Below are 12,948 nucleotides of genomic sequence, written 5' to 3'. Positions count from 1 at the left end.
ACTGTATCAATTCTTGGATGATCCTGAGGCTCCAGCCACTGGGACCAGGCTTCTTCATCTCGGGCGTACCAGCGACCGCATCACGCCACATGATGTAGATAATTAGGTCTCCCCTATCACCACTGTCTCCCTTGCCTTTTCACCTACCCCACTTCCCAAACAATTCACCGCAGCCCTTTAGGCGCAAAAATGCGTAAAAAGACGTGTACAAAACACTGGCCCTGCTTCAAATAAGTACAAGTTCGCCCTCATTCGAGACGACCCACTGGTTCGCCGCATCGGACGTCATCGAACAGCGGAGAAGCAGAATAGCATCCGAGTTCAAGAACCCGAGCTTCCCGATTGTTGGAGCGAAGGCCTTGATGACCGCACTTAAAAACCGGACGCAAGAGCCTAACTCTAAATTCGATGCAATTTCAAGTGGGAGCAATGTTCCGAAGCTCCTTAAGGATATGGCTAAGGAAGTCGGAACAGCAGAGAACAAGCTGAATGGCAAGGGTAAGGCTGAGAAAGAAACCAAGAAGGGCAAGCAGGGACCCGCAAAGGTCGCCAAGACAGTGGTGGTTGCTGCCGCTGCAGTAGAGGAAAATGTGACGCCTGTTAGGGGCGGTGGGGCTTCCCAGCAGGGCATCAACAGCAAGGTGAACCTGCCTATCAAGACCAAGGGCAAAGCAAAGGGAAAAATCACCGATGGACTCAAGGCCAAGGCAGCCACAAAAAAGGCAAAATAGTGAAAGAAGAGAAACCAGCCACGGCGCTGCCACCTGTGAAGCCGCTACACAAGGAGTCGGTGTATTACTTCAACGATTCGGACGATGACGGCCTGGTGGTTGACGAGAACCCGCCACCGCAGCCACGCCGCTCCTACGAGCGAGCCGTGGCTATTCACGCAACGCCAGCTCTGCCGCCCATCTCCAAGTTCAGCATCAACGCCTCCATGGGCAACCTCGCGGGGGGGGGGGGGGGAGGTTGCAGCAGGCGCGGCTGGAACCACGTGACCTGTGATGGAGTCCCAGGACAGCAAGTAACGTTCTGTCAAGCTTCGGTTTTCATTCAATAATAGCAAGCGCAAGGTGGAGAAAGCAGCTACAGCAAACAACAAGGCTACCAGCACAACAAGGCTGCCCAGCAGATCTGTGGTTCCCTAGACGGCGGCCAGTGAAGAGGACACTGCTGACGTCCCGAAGAACGGAACCATCGATGACTTGCTGCTGGCATCCAGCATTGCCGTTGACAATGACAGCACACGAGTTAGTCTTGAATAAGAGTTGGGTGGTGGCCGAGCATCGTTGTCGATGTTGGACAGGATCCAGGGCATGCTGTCCATGCAGAAGAGTGCGTTCACCTTTGGGCAGTGCGAAGGGGGTGCACTCATTGACCCCACAGCATAGGAGCTTCTAGATGTAGGGCCCGTTGAGCACGGGCTTGACACAGGGGTTGGCCGGACCGCGCGGAAGGATTGGCCCGACGCCCACGCTCAAGCGGCCCACTCCCTTTGGCTCTGCCGCCTCCCGGATGCGGTACGGCGAGGAAGAATACCTCGAGGAGTTTCTCCTCAAGGAGTGCCACGCGGACGACGACTATGTTTACCCTGGACAGGAAGCCTCGGACGACGGCGCTTCGCGTGTTCAAACCTCGGGGGCGATGAGCGAGACGAGGCATGGAATCCCAAAGCCAAGCTTGCTCCAAACTGCCCAAAACCACTACGCCCCACACGAGAGGGAACACAAAAGAAGTCTGTGTAGCGCACCATCGAGGACACGGCGTCCAAGCCTGCCAACAAGCCTCTTCTCAAACGAACCAATCACCGCAAGATGGCGCAAGAGGCGCCTGAAGCTAAAGAAAATGACATGGAGGAGTCTGAAGCCGGCCCGTCCACATCCTCAGTGGCCAGCAAAAAGCCCTCCCGCCTCCACATGCCTTCAGGTTGAAAAAGCCGAAGAAAGGTTTTCCCACTCCAAAGCAGCGTCTGGGCAAGATTGTCATGATCGACATGATGATCTACTGAGAAAGAGACGCTCTGCATGTGTGCTTGTGTGTATGCATATTTTTGTGTTTGTGTTTACCTACGGCAGCCATCAGGACCTTCGCGGTTTCATTTCCAAACCGGCGGATAGTTGTCTTCAAGTGTACATATTGTTCTCTTCAGCCATACCTCACTTTTTCGTCATGCCCCACTGACGGTCAAAATCACTTTGCACCCCCCACCACCCGCTTACCTCTTCTAATCAACATTTTAATTAGACGAATTGCCTCAGGGCTTCATGGCGTAAAGCACATGCATTTCATGAGGCACATTACGCTATGCATACAGTATTTGATGTGCATACATAGATATACCATACTATATATATATATATATATATATATATATATATATATAAAACAGATATATATATTCACAGATATATGCGTACAGCACGACTGATATATATTTCAGTAAAATCTCCATTTTGTCACGTTTTTAGACTGTTCGTCACGAGAAGCGCGTTCAAATAAGCGTGACCATTTCAAAGTGTCTCGAAAGAGGTCAGTCCGCGTCAGATACCATACTTTTTTGAATGTCGTGATAAAAAGCAACGCACAGGCTTTGTATATGCCATTTTGTAAACAGGTGATAGCCTAGTGTTCCAACAAAAACCATCCGTGTCGCCTAGGAGAAAATGTGGACTGGTGTCACTTGGCGGCTTTGCATGTCGAGCATTTTCTTAGGTGACGTAGCTACCAAAACTTTGCCCACCTCTATACTGGATGTATTTCTGAAGCTGGTGACGCCTTTACAGCACGATTGAAAGCAAACTCCTTGTTAAATTGTTTTTGTTGTACAATTTTTTACATTGCTGCTGTAGCAAAATGTGGCAGCCCTGTCAGTGCAAGCTTTTTTAACGGACACTGTGACAGCATGGGAATGCTGAGAAGTGGAAACCTTGATGTGATGGCGTAGTCTAAAGCATGACCACGGCTCTGCAAATGAAGTTTTCTTGGAATTAGGTTTTTCATAACAAGCCTGGACTCGCCCGTAATGCGACTTGCACTTATGCATGCTCGCTTACAACAGGTAAACAAAGAAATTGGAAGCGACAATTTGAAAGCGGCGCACAGCGTGTGATGACATTATGATTGTTTCTCTAAATTTAGCAGCCTGACAATGGTATTGTTCGCGATTCGTATAGCTCTGCACGCTAGCACGTAATATGCAAATTCTGAATAATATCATCCAATCCCATCCATAATACCCATCCAAAGGCTGCTACTCGCCGGCTCCATCCGACGGCTCCCATCCATAATACCCTCCCAGGCTGCTACTCGCCGGCTGCAGGTTCTACTCCGGCCGAAACAGACTAGCAGCCTCCTTACTCCCTTCATCGTGCAGCGTTTTCGCAGAATGAAGACCCACGTGGCATGGCACGTTCACATGCGGGTGACTGCAGAACCTGCAACACCCGGACGGACCTCGAAGACTTAATCTTGGACTGCCCGCTGCATTCTGGCCCCAGGCCCTTGCTTCGCTCAAAACGGAATGGCAACAGACCTCGATCCAGACCTGTGCACTACCGAGGCACAGCAGCTCTGTGACCGCCAACGAGCTATGGCAGTCACTGTATCAATTCTTGGATGATCCTGAGGCTCCAGCCACTGGGACCAGGCTTCTTCATCTCGGGCGTACCAGCGACCGCGTCAGCCACATGATGTAGATAATTAGGTCTCCCCTATCACCACTGTCTACGTTACGCAGAAACATTTGCTTTGGCCATATGTTAAGCTGTTCCGTATCCGCCAAGCAAGTAAAGACACTACCCATGAATGAAGGCAACGTATAAATTAATAATGTTTGAAACATTCAATGTAAAACACAAATTGTTCTGCTATTGCCGGCTACATCGCAATGTTACTATAATAACAAAGATGTTCTTCTGAATAGGCATTTCATATAGCATGAGATACGGGTTTTCAGTCCGTGAGCAAACCGCACAATTCGCCTTTTATCGGAGCCGACAACTCCAGGGTGATGCATTTTCCAAGTCAACCGTACTACGCTATTTTACACAACCATCATTTAGAGAATTGATCTCTCAAACAGTACAGCTGACATAATTTGCTCGGTACGTCGCAATAGGAAATCGTAGTAGTTGTCGCTTATAGTTTTGCTGTTCGACCACCTTCACAGCCTGGACTGGAGAGCAATTTTTATCTGCGTTGTTGTTGTACTGCAGTACAAAGGCTACTTATAGCACTGTCCTACAGGACCAAGACAATAAACATTTGTCTCACAGTTGCGTTTGAAGAGATGTGTATTTACTGCATAAAGATTACACATGTCCTGTCACTATTTGTACCGCTGATTCATCAGGCATGTTTATTTTTTGCTTCTTTACATACACTAACCGCATGTGTGCTGGCTTTTATTGCGATAGCAATTATGTGGACACTTCAACCGGATTTCTGCCGTCGCCGTGAGGTTTCCTATAGATAAACTCTTCGCCGTGCGCCGTATGCCCGAGCGGAAGCGTGCTGGGACGCGCGCTGTCACGGAGAGCGAACGCACTCAATCACCCACGCGCAAGCAAGGAAGGGGGAAGCCAGCGCCGGAGGGAGCGCGGGGGGGGGGGGCGCACTTCTACTCTGCCAACAACCGCGCTCGTCGCTCGCTCACCCGCCCCGTCTCTTATCTCCACACGGCTCTGACCTTTATGCGCCGTGCATTCGCCGCTCAGTTTCCGTTGAAGCAATAGACCGCACGTACCTTCGCCCGCGGCGAAGTATGCGCTCGCTGCCAGCGTTTTGACCGTCGTTGTCTCCAGTCATTCAGTGCGATCTATTCATGTTCGTTTGTGCGCGCTCGCACCACGCTTGTTCATTCAGTTAGTAATATTCGGGCCACATTTTCCAACGCACGCTACAGATGCAATGCTGCCCGGATCGGCAGTGCAGCACTACAGGTGTGTCCCTTCGCACGCGCTGCCCACGGGAAGCGCTTCTCATCAACACCACCGTTTCACACGCGCCTTCTCGTGGTCATCGAGTCTCTCTTCATGTCGGTCTACTTACGCCGCAGCACACCTGCTTACTTAATCAGCTCATGTTTACTACAATTCATATTGCTACCAAAGCCGCTCACCTTACTTCGTATGACATTGCTGTGTTGCTATCGCATTCATTGCTTCGCCCTTAGGGCTAAACTGTGACATTTTTTTTATTTCAGCCATCTCAAGGAGCCAGCAAGCCAGCAGTAGCGAGGGAGGCCTGCTTCAGCTCGCAATGTTGGATAGTGCGCGCAGTGTGCACGTGGCACAGAGCGAAGTCACCGTCCCGCGCGAAATGCTTGCAGAATCTAGGAACGTATGCGTTTCTTGTGGTTCAAAATATATGTAATCTACTTCGCAACCATAACCCATGCACTTATTTAATACCTGTCTGAAGCATGATTCTTGAAGGCAAGATATGCAGGATTAACAATGACAGTGCACGTCAGTGTTTGGAATGAGCGGAAGTAGCACCAAGAAAGGTTATAGTAGCATTCGGCAAGCAAAAGTACACGGCGATAGTAGCAACATGTGTATTCGTGGTATAGCGTGTAGTGGTTTCACGAGATAAGTAAATTTGCAGGCCTTGGCGAGTGCCCAGTGATGTAAGATTGCCTGGTAGGAATTGTTGCAATTTAGGGATGACACTCTTTACGTTGCCACATGTACTGAACGCGAAAATGAAGCGTCTACCTAAGCGGGCAGCTGTGAAACGTGGTCACCCCGGAAGTTTGCTCCAGAAGACGAAGCAAGGGAACGCAAAAATGCCGTACAACGAGCACATAGGCAGGCGCTCGCTGCAGCAAAAACCACCACCAGCATGTCTGAAAAGCAACGCCGTGCAAGTTTGCAACGTGCACGACGGCATGCGGATGAAGACCTAAGACAACCTGAGGCCAAAGCTAAACGTCGAAAGCGGGAATAGGATGAAGCACTCAGACACTCCGCGAGGCTGAAGCCGAACGTTGAAAGCGTGAACAGGATGAATTCAGACAAAATGAGGATAAGCTAGTAAATTTCCCCACAAACAACTGTGTTTGTCTACCCCCCGAAGCCACCACATCTACCCCTGCTTAACTTGGTGAGCGAGAGCCTGGTTTCTCCGCGTGTGCCGTTTATGCAGATTCGTCGACTACTGTAACACACACCGGACAGTTGGCCATCAGCGAACCAGTCGTCAACCTTCCCAATGACGTTGCGGAAACCGTCGCTATGCTTCTTAACCATCTGGAATACGGGCTCCAAGTCGCAGGCGGCGACGAACGTCACCGAGGAGCGCCGTGTGCGCCACGAGTACCGCTCGCTCATCGACGAGCAGCTTGACGTACAAGAGAACGCTCAGCACAACGCGGTTCTGCTGCAGGCGCAAGAGCTCTTCCAAGGCGTGAGCCACACGGCGGATGCCGTGCTGGACTCTACGCTGGGAACACCGCTTGCTAGACGCGAGGCGGACGCGCTCGCATCGACTCCTGCTTTTTTTAATGTGTTTGGCGGAAAAGTTGCCGATCGAACTCGGATTTTCGACTCAACTGATCCAGTTCCTCTCAAGAATCAAGTGGATACCCAATTCGCGATCGGGTTTTTAGCCGTAGTTTTGCGTCGAGTCGCATTTTTTTCTGGCCTGGTAGTGCGAAAAGACTAGTCGCTTGTCACAGACCACGCTGCGAGCTGGCCACAGCCTAGTTTTACGAAAACTGACGCTCCGTATGCTGTGGGACGAAATGCAGCAAGTAGAAGAAATTGGCGATGCCGATGCGACTGAGAGACCTAGCTCAGCCTCGAAAAAGCGTCTCTCTAGTTACAGCAGCGTCGTGGGCTGCCAGGAGCAAGAAGGTCTGAATCCTAACATAGGATTCTACCGTTTTTCTTTAAGGCCTCACGCAGCGAAGCGTCGGGCGCGCTGGATAACCTCACTACCCCACTAAGACCAGCACAGGATGGACAGTTAAATGTGCTCATCCTTGATTTCAAGCCAGCATGTTCAGGCAGTGCAGCAAGGTAGTATTGATTACAGGACATCGATGTTCAAGCCCTCTCATTAAAATCTACATGAAACAAGCAGCGCACGAGCTCGCGCTACGGCGCGATTCGCACGTACGTTACGGCGACCTCACACGCATTGCATCAGACATTTATCAGTTACTCAAGGGACAGATAGTCCTAGCGCAGACATGACTACTTGTTTAGCGGCTTGCAGTCAACAATGATTAAATGACGTCCGCCGTTTCGCGGCGTGCTGAAAGACCGCTGCCGCCGCGGCGCATATCGTCGTGCGCTCGAGCAGTTCCGTACATGTGATGTCTGCTTATCACTGCTTTGAATTCATTTATTGAAAGTATTTCCTCGTCTTTTTGCGCCAGGGTGTAGCAGCGTGCACACCTTACCTGAAGTTCAACTTCGTACGCGACTCGCTTTACTTGCGATGGACACCGCACTTAAACTTTGCCGCTTATTTCTTGAACGACGTACACGTACTTGGCATTGCATTATTTCTTGCCTTGACGCAGTGTGCCACCCCTGAAAAAATCGGCGGAGCCTGATATGCAGTGCAGGCCGTGGCACAACACAAGCTAGAGTGGCGGTTCCATATTGTAAACCCAGGGCAGAGGGGCGCTTTTTAGCACCATTTTTACGGCGCCCCCTGGGCAAAGCAAAAACTCTATAGCGGCAAAAATTTAGGGGTCCTTATTATTGGGTTAGGCAAAGCCTGGTGGATGTAAGCAGATTACGGGCGCTTGCGCGCCATGTGGTTGCTTTGTGACTGGGAATGACTCTTCCGTATCGGATGTTGCGAGAAGGTTGTGGATCCTCGTCTAATTTCAAAATTGTTGGATTCAGCGAAGGTTTAGTGATTCGATGACCGCTTTCGTGTTTTTATTAGATAAGGCAGGTGTGTTGGTTTGTTCGCTAGACCCAATGACTCTCGGTGCGAACACGGCGCTTTCCTGTGCCCTGTGGTCGTGTGAGCTGGTGTGTTCCCAGGGAGAAGGCCACAAAGAAGTTAATGCTGCGACCTCAAACTCGAGTGTGCCATTGGCTATCGTTTCAAGAACAAACTCTGAGGTCACGACTGACCGACGCTTCGGGCAACCTGACAACTTGTCGCCCTCAGGTCGGATCTTCCGGCGGCGGAGCAGTCTGTTGCGTCCAGAATCGGCAGGGCGCATTCTTTGGTTGTTTCCATCGAGGCCGCCCCTTTCATCAACGTCGCCCAGACGGCGACAGTGCCTGACACCGACGGTGACGGGCAAACAAGCGCCCCAAATCGGCAGTGCGCATCCTTTGGGTGTATCACCCGGTGCCACCCCCTTCATCGGCGGCCGCCTACCTGGCGACGCGGCCCGACACCCGCTGTGACGCGATGACAAAGAAGCTCACTTAAACGCGACCACAACCGTCACCCTTCGTGGAAGCAGGAACCAGCACGAAGGTCACTCGCCCGACCCTGGCAAAATGACCGTCACGCAGAAAAAGAAACCAAGTCGACTACTTTCGTGGAAGGAGTGTGAATCCCCTGTTTCCAGTTTACCTCTTGCTGCTTCGAAGGTTGGACACCAGAGAAGACTAATCGGACACCAGATGCTTGAAACTAATGGGAAGACTTTGTTCTTAATTCCAGACCCGCATTACACGTCCTCAGGGGACAAGATCCAGGATGTTTCAAAACTTGGTTATTTAAATAGATAATAAATTTACGCAGGAACTCCCTAACCGGGTCGTTACCCACCCTCTGCCAAGAATCCACGAAAACGGGAACAAGCAAACGTAAATGGCCATGTGAACTAGCCTATTAGCTAATGAGGATGAAAGAATTATACATGGCATGCATTCTTAACAGAAGTTTTAGCTGTGCATGTTTAGGCAGGGTGTAACACTGTACTACATTGACTCTATAATTGCACATTTTTACTTACAGTAGTTAAACAGCATGATGTGAACTGTTTGCAATAAATAGTCAACAAACCCACCAGTTTTTAAGCATGTGAGTGGGTAGAAGTTCAAATTGAGAAGGCTGTTAAGGTATCCTTTCCAAGGGAACTATGGGAGATGCAGCAGGAGTGGCAAGCCAAGTTTTGAAATTTTTCTCTGGGTATCGCAAACACGTTTGCTTTCATCATGTCCAATTCTGATAATATTTGTTATATAAACTTGGATGTGAATCACGGGCATTGCATTTATTACTTCGCTTACTATTCCAGATGGACACACCAGAAAGGGCGTGCTTGAGGTCAAGAGCAGCATGGCTTGCATTTCTTAAAGTGCACTCAAGGAGGAGAATCAAACGACTCCAGCAGACTAAGTGGCGACTAGAGAAGAAAAAGCACAGTTTGCAAAATGACTAACAAAAGAGAATATTCTACTGAAAGAGCAAGCAACAGTTTCGGATAGCTCAGGAAACAGCAAAGCGGCATTTGCTCCAACGACAAAGTCGGAAAGCACAGTCCTGCAAGCATGCCCGCAGTATACTCACCTGAGCTGAGAACTTTTGCCTTGACACTTTACTTTTACTCCCCCGAGCCTACTGATATGTAAGAAAGGTCTTTTATACATGCCGTAAACACCCCAGAACCCTAAGAAAGTGGTATGAAACTGTTGATGGGCAGCCAGGGCTTTCATCTAAAGCATTTCACGCACTAAAACTGAAATGTTTTGAAACGAGGAGCAAAGGCAACCAGACAATTTGTAGCCTAGTGGTCAACGAGATGTCGATTCGTCAGCAAATTCAATGAAACAGGTGCTGTTTTGATGAATTTGTTGACATTGGAACAGGTTTCGATAGTGACTCCCTGCCACAGGCAAAAGCTGCTTTTATAATGGCAGTGACCATTAACGAGCTGGAAGTTGGCCCTTCGCTATTTTCTTGTGGATGGGATAAATGCGCAACAACGGGCTAATCTTGTACACGAGTGCCTCCAAAGCATGCACAATGCTGGGGCCATGTTGTTTCAGCAATGTGTGACGGTGCCCCAGCCAATATGTCCATGCTGAAAGAGCTCGGACGCAACTTTCAAAATCAAGAAACTTAAAGACGATATTTGCACACCCTACGACCCGACAGCCTGTAGCAGCATTTCTTCATCCCCGCCGCATGCTAAAGCTCATCAGAAATGCACATGCACATAAGGGGTGCTTTATTGATCAGAACGGTAAAGCAGTTTGCTAGGAACACACTGAGCTGCAGTGTGCAGCAGACAGAAGGCCTGCACTTGGCCAACAAGTTGCGCAGAGCTTACATCGAGTGGGAACGGCAACCCATGAAGGTCAGCCTTGCTGTACAATTGATGAGTACTTCTGTCACAACAGCGCTGGCCGAGTGCAGGGAACTGCAACCAGAAGGCTCCTCCAACACACAGCCAACCGAGAATTTTATATTACACATTAACAACATTTTTGATGCCCTTAATTCAAAAAGCATGCACCAAAAAGCTTTTATGAAGCCCTTACATGAAAAGAGTGCAAAGGTTATTGAGACCATGTTTGAGAGCACAACCCAGTACCTGTTCTCCTCAAGGGAAAATGCCAGTAAAAAAAGAATAATTGAACCAGGCCGAAAGACAGGCTTTCTGGATTTTCTCATTCGCATGAAAACTTTAAATGACATTTTCAACTTTCTTGTTGTTGAAAAACCACTGCTAAAATACATTCCAGCTGACAAAATCTGCCAGGATCACCTTGAACTCTTCTTTGGACTGACACGAGCACACGGCGGGCACAATGACAACCAAACTGCACAACAGTTTCGTGCAGCATTTAAAAAGGTTATTGTTCAAAATGAGCTTGTAAATTTTTCAACAGGGAACTGTCTGAGCCTGGACAGCATTGCAATATTATCATGCAGCAGTTCTACAAAAGCTTCATCGATGAAAGTATTAAATGAATCAGTGGAATGAAAGGAGCTTCTAAATGCTGAGACTATTGAGCAGTCCTATATCAGCAGTGAGCATGATTACACATCATTGCTCCCAAATACATCAGCGAATGTGGCGGGTAAGATTGTCACGTACATGGCAGGTTATGTAGCACATAAGTTGTGTTCAAAACTGACAAGCGAGTACTGCACGACTGCACTACTTATTACACAGCCAGGAGAATCATATTCATTAATTGTAAGGAAGAACAGGGGAGGGCTGCGATTTCCATCAGAAAGTGAATCTATCGGAAATCAGAATCACTTGTCCGAATGGCACTGCACATGAAGAAACTAGCATCCAGAACCTTGCTGCATGACCTTTTACACCAGGTTGTTGATGCATTCTATACGAAAGACCTGTTTGCAGAACTTCATGTGCACATGTTTGAGAACATTCCGCTTGACAACCACTACATCCACCTTGTACGGTGCATAGCAGAAACCTACCTTAACATGTGCCTGTTCCATTTAGGCAGGCGGGCACTGAGAATGTGCACACTGCCAAAGTACGTCAAGTGTTCAGAAAACATACCCAGTTGAAGGGACAATGAAATAGTTTTGCTAGCCCATTGTCACTGCCCAATTGTTACCACTTTTCATAACAGTATTGTAACATTCAATTTCAACATGTAACTTTTGTGTTCTGTTTTTAGGAATGACAGAGCATTCAGAATGCAAAATACGACTTGTTACAAATGACAAGGGATGTGGAAGTATTTCACCTGTAATGATGCCCAATGTATCAGATATTCTGCGCTGTTGCATTTTATATGCTAATGTACACCCAGCTGTGGACAGTTCAACAAACTAATAGCTAAATAGTTTGTGCTTTACTAAGGTGTAACTGAAACAAACTTTTGTTTCTACTAATGTATTCTCCTTTACAAGAAATAAATGTCAACAATTTGTTCCGATTTTCCTTGATGTGGAACTGTGTTTGGGCACTCATCACAAAGTTAAATACTAATCTAGTCTTTTACTCTTCATTCGTTTTCAATATTCAAATTATTGAGCTTTCATTTCTATTCGAATGGAGAGATAACGGCACATTACATTTATTAGTCTCGGGGAGGAAAGTTTGATGCAAGTGGCGACTGTTCCGAATGATTCTGCTACAGCAGAGCCAGAGTTCTTACGTAGACACCAGTTCTTAAGCATACAGGTAACTCCTGGAATAATTTTTTTTACTCAGTAACAGAAACTGAGTAACAGCACGCTGGTGTGCGAACTACTAATGCCAACCAATGAACTACCTACATCCAAAGCAGTACTTTGCACTTCATGACCCTTGTAAGGTGCGTCCTTCCGTGCTCATCTCTAGCACTTAGAGCATTACAAGAACATTTTTCTACCATTCTTGTGTTACCCTGAAACTCGTGTGCTAAGTTTGTGCAAATAGTTCATTTTTAACCAACATTTCGTGCATAATTTACTACACGTACTCCACGCTGTATAAGTCTGAGCAGTAACTTCATTCAAGTTAATGGTCACGCTATAATAGTGCTTTATCAGTGCTACCATCGCAGGCAAGTCAGTTTAAGAGCAGTATTACACGAATAACGTCTACTGCACTAGTCGGGCTGTTTCGTCCATAAAAATGCTAATTGCGAATGTATTGCACATGAAACGCTGCCACGATGCTCTAGAACCCCTAGCAAAAAATGTAGGTTTTCTCAACACAAACGTAATACAAGCACGACACATAGACACTAATCAGCCAAAGCTGCAATACAAGCAGCAGAAATGTACAACATTGCACTGGCCCCGCCGGTAGGGTTGACACCCTGCTTTACTTGGCTAAGAACCGGCATGTCCAGAGAACAACGTTGTGATGAACGGTGCTGCAGAAGTCTACTGTATTACAGGCCAGGTAAAGGAACAGAGACATATACATACGTACATATTATATATATATATATATATATATATATATATATATATATATATATATATAGCGAGACAGCTGTTCAACCGCGACGGTTTTTTTATGCAGGCCGCACGCTAAAGAGAATG

At 47.9% G+C, this 12,948-nt stretch overlaps 1 pseudogene; it reads left to right on the top strand.

Moving 5' to 3' along the window:
- The first annotated feature begins 17 nt into the window (after positions 1–17).
- On the top strand, positions 18–2,008 carry LOC125943772 (histone lysine demethylase PHF8-like; annotated as a pseudogene).
- The last annotated feature ends 10,940 nt before the right edge of the window (positions 2,009–12,948 follow it).

The sequence above is a fragment of the Dermacentor silvarum genome, chromosome 1 (assembly GCF_013339745.2).
Source record: "Dermacentor silvarum isolate Dsil-2018 chromosome 1, BIME_Dsil_1.4, whole genome shotgun sequence".
Taxonomy (NCBI): domain Eukaryota; kingdom Metazoa; phylum Arthropoda; class Arachnida; order Ixodida; family Ixodidae; genus Dermacentor; species Dermacentor silvarum.
The sequence above is the reverse complement of the archived record's forward strand: the minus strand, read 5'-3'. Positions and strand labels throughout refer to the sequence as shown.